This window comes from Geospiza fortis, unplaced genomic scaffold (assembly GCF_000277835.1).
Source record: "Geospiza fortis unplaced genomic scaffold, GeoFor_1.0 scaffold282, whole genome shotgun sequence".
Classification (NCBI taxonomy): Eukaryota; Metazoa; Chordata; class Aves; order Passeriformes; family Thraupidae; genus Geospiza; species Geospiza fortis.
Window position 1 is genome coordinate 1,442,332 of NW_005054424.1, and position 10,260 is coordinate 1,452,591.

Below are 10,260 nucleotides of genomic sequence, written 5' to 3' on the forward strand. Positions count from 1 at the left end.
AGCAACAATAGCAACAAATCACTGAATAAACCCCATTGGCCTTTACAGGCAATGGATTTTCTTCACATGAAATTCATTCATACTGCATTTGCTTAGAAATACTTTATACAGATACTTCATATAAATCTGTCATCAGACAAAGCACCATCAGGTAACACATGTCTTACTATTAAGTAAGAATTCTGACAGGGGCATGGAGAGATAGGATAAGGGGGAAATGGCTTCAGACTCTAAGAGGGTTGGTTTGGATTAGATATTGGAAGAAATTCTTCCCTGGGAGGGTGGTGAGGCCCTGGCACAGTTTGCCCAGAGAAGCTGTGGCTGCCCCATCCCTGGAAGTGTTTAAAGCCAGGCTGGATGGGGCTCTGGGCTTCCTAGTGGAAGGTGTCCCTGTCTTTTTTCAGGGAGTTGGAACTGGATGATCTTTAAGGCCCCTTCCAAACGCAATCATTAATGGATTAGCTACTCAGTAATTATCAGAACCTCTTTTACATGCAGGATTTATACAGGATTTTTTAAACGTACATTTTTATTTGCTGAGTAATTTGAATTTGTATTGATACTTTTCAGAGCTTTTAAAATGGATTACCTAAGGAATGTAACAACAACGTAATTTCAAATAATCAGTAATAATAAAATCTCAGAATTGTGAGGTTTTCCTCAGCATTGCATTTAGGCATTCTTAAAAATAAAAATTAATCAAGTAGTATAATAAAGAACTGTGGCTGCTGCTGAAAAACTGTGAAGTTTAATGAGGCTGTGGCATAAGAAAGAGAAATAAAGAGCATGAAGAGACAAAGAGATGGTCACAAGAGGCCAGTGATACTGTCACTGTTACAGATGGATTGCTTTCCATCTCCAGCAACGAATGTGAAGTGCCTGCTGCATGTAGATGTGAAATCTCTGCTTTCTTAAAGAAGGAATCAGTGAGATTCCTCACATGTGAAATATTTACAGTATTCCTTCCTGCCCCTACAAGTGCCAGATAAAGTCCAGTGTCGGTACCTCATCAATAAAAACCACGTGCTAGGACAATATAGAAATTTATCATCTTTGAAGACCAGAAGCTGCTTGTGTTGGTTGACCAGAATCCATGGAGAAATGTCCATGGTTTGTGTAACAAGCCAATAACTTGAGTCCATGGAGTCCTTTGTCTTGATGGTGTTTGACAAAACGAGAAAGGAAGAGTGACATACAATAATTGCAATAATTACAGTGCAGGCTGATGACACCTAGATGAGAGCTCAGTCCTAGATAGGAAGGAGAGAGTAAACTTCCATTCATACCAGAATCTTTGCATAAATCTGACAGTACTATGCAGCTCATATTTGTTCTGTGTAAGCTTTCAAAACCCCCATCAGGCAGCTTGTGCATCCAAACCCATTTCTCATGAAGAAAAAAGGAATCCTAGCAAATCATGGGGTTTTGGTGATCCCCTTGCTCAAGTGTCTCATTATTCTAGGGCAGGATTTGCTAATTTTTGAGGCTAAAATTCTCCTTCTGAGCTCATCCATCTACAGATGTATATCGTTAATCATCTGAAATTTGCACAAACTGCCTTTGATCTTTTAAAAGAACTTTTGAGAGGCACTAAAGGATCTATCAGGAATACTGCCTTCCCTTTAGTTGAACTATCTGCCTAACCCACTTCCTTGTGAGGTCATGACATCCTTCAAACATAAATCAATTTGAATCTGTGTTTTAGAGCAACAGCTTTGAGGTTTCAGCTGGGTCAGTTTATGCTTTTGGAACAATGTGAGGGGAGATTTCCCTGCATGTGGTTTGGTTCATCTAGACCCTGCCTGGTTACTTTTGTTATCCCATTTTGGTGGCCCAATCTATGGAGTGATGGCCTCTGATGAGAAAATCTGGATACAGGGGGAGTGAACAAGAAAGCAAAGCAGTGACAGCATGAAAGACACTATCACAACCTAAGAAATGTCTGATCTTGATTTCTTTCCAAGCACTGTGGTCAGAGACTGTTTTAAGGAAGAAGATGAGATGGCTTTGTGGAAAGCTTTCTGTATACCCCCAGGGTAAGAGAAAGCTCTCATTTAAAGCCTTCACAAATGGATTATTTAAACTGCCAAACAAGAAGAGGTTGCCAGCAAAGCTGAACTTCTAAATAAAACAAACCAGATGGGACACTTGGGAGAGACAGCTTGTACAGGTGTTTAGAAGGAAAATTTTATACAGCAGAGTTTCTGAGGGAAAACTGGCAGCAGGACACACAAGGAGGGACGTGTGGTCAAAGCAAAAGGCTCTGTGGAGATATTCTCAAAGCAGCACTTTGAAAAAATGCAAGCAATGAAAACTTACATTTATTACAGCTCAGGACATCCAAGAATTTTCATCCTTATGCACCAAGTTTAAAAGCCCAACCCATTTACTGACACACCCATTTACAACCAAATTATTTATCCTAAAATAAACCTTATAGAAGTGTTTACATTGATTAACCTTTAAACTATTACTGCTGGATTTTAGGAATCAAACCCCTATTGAAAAAAATGAATGACACAGACCTCTGAAACTTTGTTTTATTACCCATAAACTCACGAAGAAAATGTTCCATTAAATTACATTTTCAAAGTTGTTTTGCAGTTTTAATGTTTAAACCACACAATCCTTATTAAGGAAGAGAAAGTTTGACATATGCATTTTGAGATAATAATATAATAATAATATTACTATATTATTATTATAATAATATGAGATGTTATATGAGAATATTGGTGAAATAATATGAGAATATTGGTGAAAATGCTACAAAACAAAACTCAGGAACAACTGAAATTTCAAAAAGTATTTCATCACAGTCTTTTGAATCCCTTTCACCAATATTTCTCTGGGAAAATTCAATCAGTGCTGCGATTTAAAGAGAAAACACTTAGTCTTTCTAATAACAGCAGAAAACATGCTCACACCTGGGCTGCATTTTTTCACCTCAGCCTTTAGCTTCCATAATCACTCATTACTGATGTTTATTTTAACCCCAATACCTCTTCTCTGGTTTTTCCTCTGCCATCTTCTCTTCAGAATGAACCAAAGAAAAGAACCCTGCCCCCTTTAGAACTATAACCATGTAAATATAGTGCTAATTAGCTCATCGTATTACCTTTGTCCTGTCACTGGTTACACTCCCTTGTTGTGCACTACCTGAAGTCTCCCTCTGAATTTTCAGCTGATTCCAAAGGCAGATGTGCTTGGATGGAGCATCCCTGGTTTAATGGGTTCCCTCTGGAGCCTGGACTACTGTGACAGTTCCAGTGGCAAAGCCAACCTGATCTTCAGGGAGGCCAAAGGGTGTTTGCATGAAAAAGAATAAATAAAACATTAATTAATGATGATGAAAGTTTATTGTACTCAAAACTGCAAATTTTGGAGCCAGAAGGTTCTTTGCGTAGTGCCTAATCAAGGCAACAGAAAGGATGGACACAAGAAGATGTTCATGGCAAAAATAGTGTTGAAATCTTTAGAAAAGGGAAATACAGAGAGGCAAGAAGCACATTTGATCTCCTGGTCTCTTAAGATGCTCCCTGGCTTTGTTTTTCTAAGCAATATCATCTGTCGCTGCCGCACAACTGTATTATTATAACACGATTTAAAAGTGAATTTTCTCACCAGGCATCATTCCAAACCCTCACATCTGTGACTTTTATCTTGCTGCATGTTTGCTTCTAAATTTGAAAAAGGTATTTAGCTACAGGTGTTAATTCTTCCCTGGTTTAGCCCCAGGACCATTGTATAAACAAACCTTTTTAACTTTGAGCAAAGCTGGGTATATATTAACAAAGAATACATTTCATGCAGCTTTATTAAATGTCTTTTTACAGAATAAGGAGTAAACCAGACCATTTCAAATAGACTTTAAAAAAAGCTTAATGCTAGAACCTGTCCCCAGCTAAATACAGTAAGAAAATCACGGATGCTTTCTTAAAAATAAAATATAAAGAAAGTTATGACATTCAATAGACATTAAAAGTACTTATTGCTTCTAATGAAGAATATGTCTTCATCAAGATGCCCTAGTTTCACCTTTTTACATTCATTGTCACAAAAATAATGTTTTAAATGCATTTCAGATATGAAAAGACACATTTAAGGCACTGATGGCAATCCCATTTTTAACCTAATGGCTTAAACAGCTGAATTTTGATAAATTTTAAACCAAGATACCATGCTGTTTAGCATTAAATTATCTTCTGAACAGAAAGCTTAGCCTCCACATTTTAGTTTAATTTAAATAAAAACAAGAATTACAAATCAGAATGGTTTACCTAATGTCAGCTGTGGAGCACTGGGGTCAAGAAGATTTTCCTTTTTTGCATCTTCCTTGCTTTTGTGCTCTTTTTTCTTAGTCCAGTATCTACTATTACTCTGACTATTTCTTTTATTCATGGGATTTGTAAAAGTTCTTGGTATTCCTTGTTCTTGACTTAGAAGAATCAGTTAAAAGATCCTGCAGCTGATGATTTTGTATTATATCATCCTGCAGAGCAACTGCAGAAACTGCTCTTGTCTCTTGTTTGAAGGAGCAGCCCTAAAAAGCAAAAAACCCCAACCAATCTTGAATAATTATTGTTATAAATTATTTAAAACCATACATATTATAGTAAATTCAATGAAACTCTGCACTTAGCCAATATTTTTGAATTGTTAAAAGCTTTTATACACATACAACTCCAGTAGTTGAAGCCTAACATGCAATTACTGTAATATGAAATTTAAGATTGATGTTTCTGACACATCCTAGTTCTAACTTATAAAAAGTCAAATGAAATCTTTGATTTATCATTTATATTAAATAAAATAACAGTAATTTTAAAGTTTTAATTACTGAGCTCATAATTATTATATTCAATAAACTCATTACGAACTATAAAAGTTTGGCATGCCCAAACACATTTTAATTTCATATAATTAAAAACAATCCCAAAGGCTAATTTTGCCTTCCAGAGCCCTGAATATAAACAAGAATGTATTATTTTTATACAGGGAATGGGCTTATCTACCTGTTCCTCCATTTCTCCCCATGCTTATGCTTTATTTTAGGAGATGTAGACTAGAACCCTGTAAAATCATGATGTTTTATTGGTAATCTTTAGCTGGTTTGACAAGAATAGTGTTCCTTTACATGCAGACATGTACAAGGACTTCAATAATATTTCTCAGGAGAAGCAGCCTCCTCAATAGCAGATAAGAAAGCTACAATTTCTGTTGTTTTCTCCTCAGGGTCCCATGGGAAAGAGCTTAACATCTGTTCCAGGCACAGAAGTTAACTTTGGATCCATAAATCACCGAGCCTGTTTCCCTCCTGTCAGCCTCATTTCACCCTCAGTGGGCTGCCTGCAGTGTACGGGGAATGCACTCAGAACAAATGGCAGCAATCACAAATTTCAGGCCCAGCTGACAAAAATGTGGCTGCAGAAATAAACCCCAGAGCTGCTCTGCAAGATTGGCTTGTTGTAGAGAGGGAAGCCTGTGATACACAGGGCAGGGAGGATGTTGGCAGCCCCTCTGGGCTGGAGCTGCTCCTCTGAGGTCCCAAATCCCCCCTGGGACAGCAGGGGGATGTGGCCAGGGTGGAGGCTGCAGGGATGAGTGGGACCCCTCAGCTGTGACAAACAGGAGCCACTGCCTACAGGGCTGGTTCACACCCACAGCAAGGTTTAGTTTGGAAAGGGCCTTAAAGGTCACCTTGCCATGGCTGGGGACACTTTCCACTATCCCCGGGTGCTCAGAGCCCCATCCAACCTGGCCTTGAGCACTGCCAGGGATGGGGCATCCACAGCTTCTCTGGACAACCTGTGCCAGAGCCTCACCACCTTCCCAGGGAAGCATTTCTTCCTAATATCTAAGCTAAATCTACCCTTTTAAAGCCTAAATTCCTCCTTGTCCTATCACTCTGTTCCCTCTCCTGCTTTCCCTTTTAAGGCACTTGAAGCTGCTCTAAGTTCTCCTAGGCTGAACAGCTCCAGCTCCCAGCCTGTCTCCATAGCAGAGCTGCTCCAGCCTCCTGACCATCTCTGTGGCATCCTCTGGACTCCCTCCTCCAGGTCCACGTCCCTCCTACACTTGGGAGCCCAGATGTGGATGTTTCAGTGTGAGGTTGTTCCACAGCCAGCCCTGCTCTTCTCCACTCACAGCTCAGGATGGGATGACCAGAGGGTCTCTGTCTGTGCTGCAGAGAAGCTGTGGGTGTGGCACTTGGGGACATGGTTTTGTGGTGGACCCAGCAGTGGTTGGTGGGTTACTGGTTGGACTCATTGGTCTTAGAGGTCTTTTCCAGCCATGATGATTCTTTTTAACCTCTTGTCCCTTTTCCCCCAGCCCCACAGCCCCACACAGGCTCTGAGGGAAGGGTGGCAGTGGGAGGTGTTGCTCCCTTCAGCTCAGAGGGTGGAGTGGAGCCTCTCCTGGCTTGATACCAGTCACTGTCCATAGGGAAGTCCCTGGGAATGATCCTTTCTGGTTTTCCCTACCACTCACTGTATCCCCCTGTCCCTAGGCAGTGTTTTCCCCTTTAGCTCTATGTATGTGGGGTAATGTGGGGGTTAGTGAGCATTAGTTGTGTCCCTCCTTGTGCATTTGGATTTGAAGATATTTTTGCTCTACTTTTAAATTTTTAATATGCATTTTTAAGCTGGCAGGTAGTAAGATGGAAGGCAGGCCCTGTGATTATCACAGATTTATAGAATGGTTTAGGTTTGAAACAACCTGAAAAGTCCAGCCAGTAACCCAGCACTGCCAATCCACCACTGAGCTGTGCCTCTAGCTGCCACGTCTACACATCTTTTAAAACACTTCCAGGGATGGTGATTCCACCACTTCCCTGGGCAGCCTGGTCCAGTGCTAGACAACCCTTCCAGTGAAGACATTTCTCTTAATTTCCAATCTAAACCTCCCTTGACCCAACTTGGGGCCGTTTTCTCTCATCCATACTGCTTGTTACCTGGAGGAGGGGACTGACCCTCACCTGGCTACAGCCTCCTCTCAGGTACTTGTGGAGAGCAGCAAGGTCCCCCCTGTGCCTTCTCTTCTCCAGGCTCTCCAGCCCCAGCTCTCTCAGCTGCTCCTCACAGGACTGGTGCTCCAGAGCCTTCAGCAGCTTCCTCACTGCCATTTTGGGTGACCTGTGTCTTTGGCAACTCTATTGTAGAATCACCACTAAAAAAAAGAAGAAATCTGTATGAAGAGGACAGATGAACAGTATCCATATGGATCAAACAAAGACCTTTGTCCTCTAGTATCCTATTTTTGTGCAAGGCAAGAAAGAAAACGGCTCAGAGACATGGCAAGAATATGTTTAGTGCAGCATCAGCTCCTTCAGGTCCTTCCCATTTTAAAGTGTGGCTTCCTGAGCCAAAGCACTGCCCATGTCTTTGGTTAGCACTGATGTGTTTCTTTCAGATGCAGAATTGTGTGGAAGTCCTTCTAGAAGGAGTGTGGGCTTCCTCTGGCCATTTTCCTTGTTATTCTCACTTGCTGGCCCTTTATTTTTCACCAGGAGGACAGGCACAGATGGTGCCTCAAATCCAGGTGTGCAATTTCTTTGATTTTTTGGGTTTAAATACTTGTCAGAGTCCTTCTCAGCTGCTGCTGACTTGAGAGATTTGTTTTCCTGTGGAAGTGACATTTTCTGAGCAAAAGCAGTTAGGCTGTCCTGAGAGTAATCCTTTGAGCAGCATATAAATGGAGTGATTAATCCACTGGATGCACTTCTCTGTAATTACAAGTAATTACTTTAAAGTCAAATCTGCAAATGAGAATACCTCTCTGTACGGTAGGGGAAGCTGGAAAAAGCAGCTGAAGTGGCTATCTTTAAAATGACATTAAATCACTGATTGTTTCCAAAGGCAGGAATTAAATGATAAAATAGCAGTTTTTAAAGGAAACTTGCACGTTATCCTGACACCAAATATGATGAAGGGATATTTTACAGTATAAACTTTTAAAGATTTTCAGTAATAAATTTTAATTAGGGAATAAAGTAGAAAACTCAATTTTCTGCTGTCTAAAATTTAAATGAAAGGGTAAATGCTGAAATATTTTCAAAACTCAACACACTGATGTGTAGAAAAATCACTGGCATGTATCATTATGGATATAAAGATACTGACAATTACCTCTCTGGTGCCTATTTCAGTTTCAGTTTTATGCTTGAACATGATTCAACATTCTTGTGTCTTTTCAGTATTGCATTCAATTTTTTTTAGAATCTATGACTGACTTTCCTAAAGTTGCTAATAAGCTTCTTTTCAAATAATGCTTGCCATCTCTTCTATTTCTGTCATACCTCATTAAGGTGATCCTATACACATGTATGCTTAATTAAAGCTTTTCATTAAAATAAGCCTTTAATCCAGAGGTGCTGGGCCTTAATTGAAACTCAGAGAAGATTAGTGTCCTCTCTCATTTTGGTTTTCACTTTTACTGTACTTCCTACTGCTTCTAAACTAAAATGCCTGTGTTAGCCTCAGCTGATACGCGGCCAGGAAGAAATTAAAATTCATACTGCAGTCTTCTGGAGAGCAACATGCCTTAGTAATTGCCATTTCTTATTAAGTGCCACCTTTTACCAAGAGCCTCCACTTCAAATGCAAAAGGTTGCTTGAAACACTCCAAGGACATTAACATAATGAACACGCTGCCTGTTTTGAAGGTGACTAATAAGTGACTAATGATACCTGGTTTTATCCATCTGTATAATTTTTAAATGTTAATTGTATGTTTAAATAGTGCTGAAATCTCAGATCTGTCTCGAATGACTGACTTTTACAGAATTCTTTTTAAGGAGACTTAGGAAAAATGAGGATTTTTAGCCACAGGTTAGCTGCATTCAGCTGAGGTACTGTACATTGCAGTAAATTTTCAAACCTTTTTGGAGGAGTAAGACACAGATTCAACAGCTTCTGGTCTTCTAGAATGAAATGCATCAGCCAAAGAGCCAATCTATTTTCTTCTTGTAGAGCTGCAACTGGGCATGGTACTGCTAATTAGCAGAGGCAGGTGGCCTGCTGTCATCAATGGCAGCAGAGCAACTTTTCAGGAAGAGCTATTAAATTGTGTGGGCTGAATAAATCTGATACAGAAACAGCAATGCTGGGGCAAAGGTCTGAAGCAAACTTTTTAGTGTAGCCTCTGTAACAGGCTTCACTGATATTGTGTCTTTACATCATGAAACTTGCTGCCTGTAATGTGTTTTTACACTTTGTTGTGTTAGAAAAGTGTGATAAAAATATGAATGTAAGTGAAAGGAAAGCAGTAGTATTGTGCAGGTTGGTTCAAACTGAATGGTGCCTTCTAAAAGGATGTGCTACAAAAGTGTGTATTGACACAATAAATAAAGCCTGTGTGGAGAGCAGTGAGCATGGTGAGGGCTCTACCTGCCCTGGGCTTATCCCTTAAAGGTTTTGTTAGGCAGGATGGTCCCAGGGATGCTGGGCTGTGTCCCTCCCTCCCAACCAGGCCCCAGGGTGTAAATATTGCGTAGGATGGGTAAACCTTTGCCTGTGTGAACACACAGATTTTTCCTCCCAATGGAAATCAGGACATTTATGTTCCTGGAAGCCTACAAGCCAGGATTTCTTCTGAGAACCAAGTGCACTGCTGCCATAAACAATGAGAGCGGAGGCTGAACGCATTAAAGAGGAATTCCAGCTTGAAATACTTCTGCTGGCTGAGGAGGGCAGGTTTTGGCAAATCTGCACATGTGAGCCCTGCCTTTGACTCAGCAAGGAACACTGTGTCACAGACCTTTGTAGTTGCCCTGTTAAAGGTTGTTTTAAGAGATCTGAGTCAGACATCCTTAATTACCAAAATGCAGTGTCTGCCCTTTCTTCTCAGGAGTTAGAAAATGTTTTATTTCATTTGCTCTTTGTTCACATATTTTAAATACATATTTGTTTGCACACGGGCATACTCTATATTTGTCATTGTTATTTTCTTAGTGTTTGCATTTTCTGTGAATTTCTATTAACCTTTAGGAATGTGCTTCCAACTCAGTAGGAAAGCTGAGCAATTTTAGTTTGTAAGGGTAGTGGAGATGTTATTAGGTTTCATTTAAAGCCCTTACAAGCCAGTGAAAATGTTGTCGCTTGTTCGTGGCTGAATTAAAAATCTGCTCTGTTAAGTAAATATTACTTCCTCCTCAGGGAGAAAAAGTTTAATTTAAGGGTAAATTTGTACATATACATTATTTGATCTAATTAGATTCCAACCAAAATGTGATTTCACATATGACCATTTATTTTTATT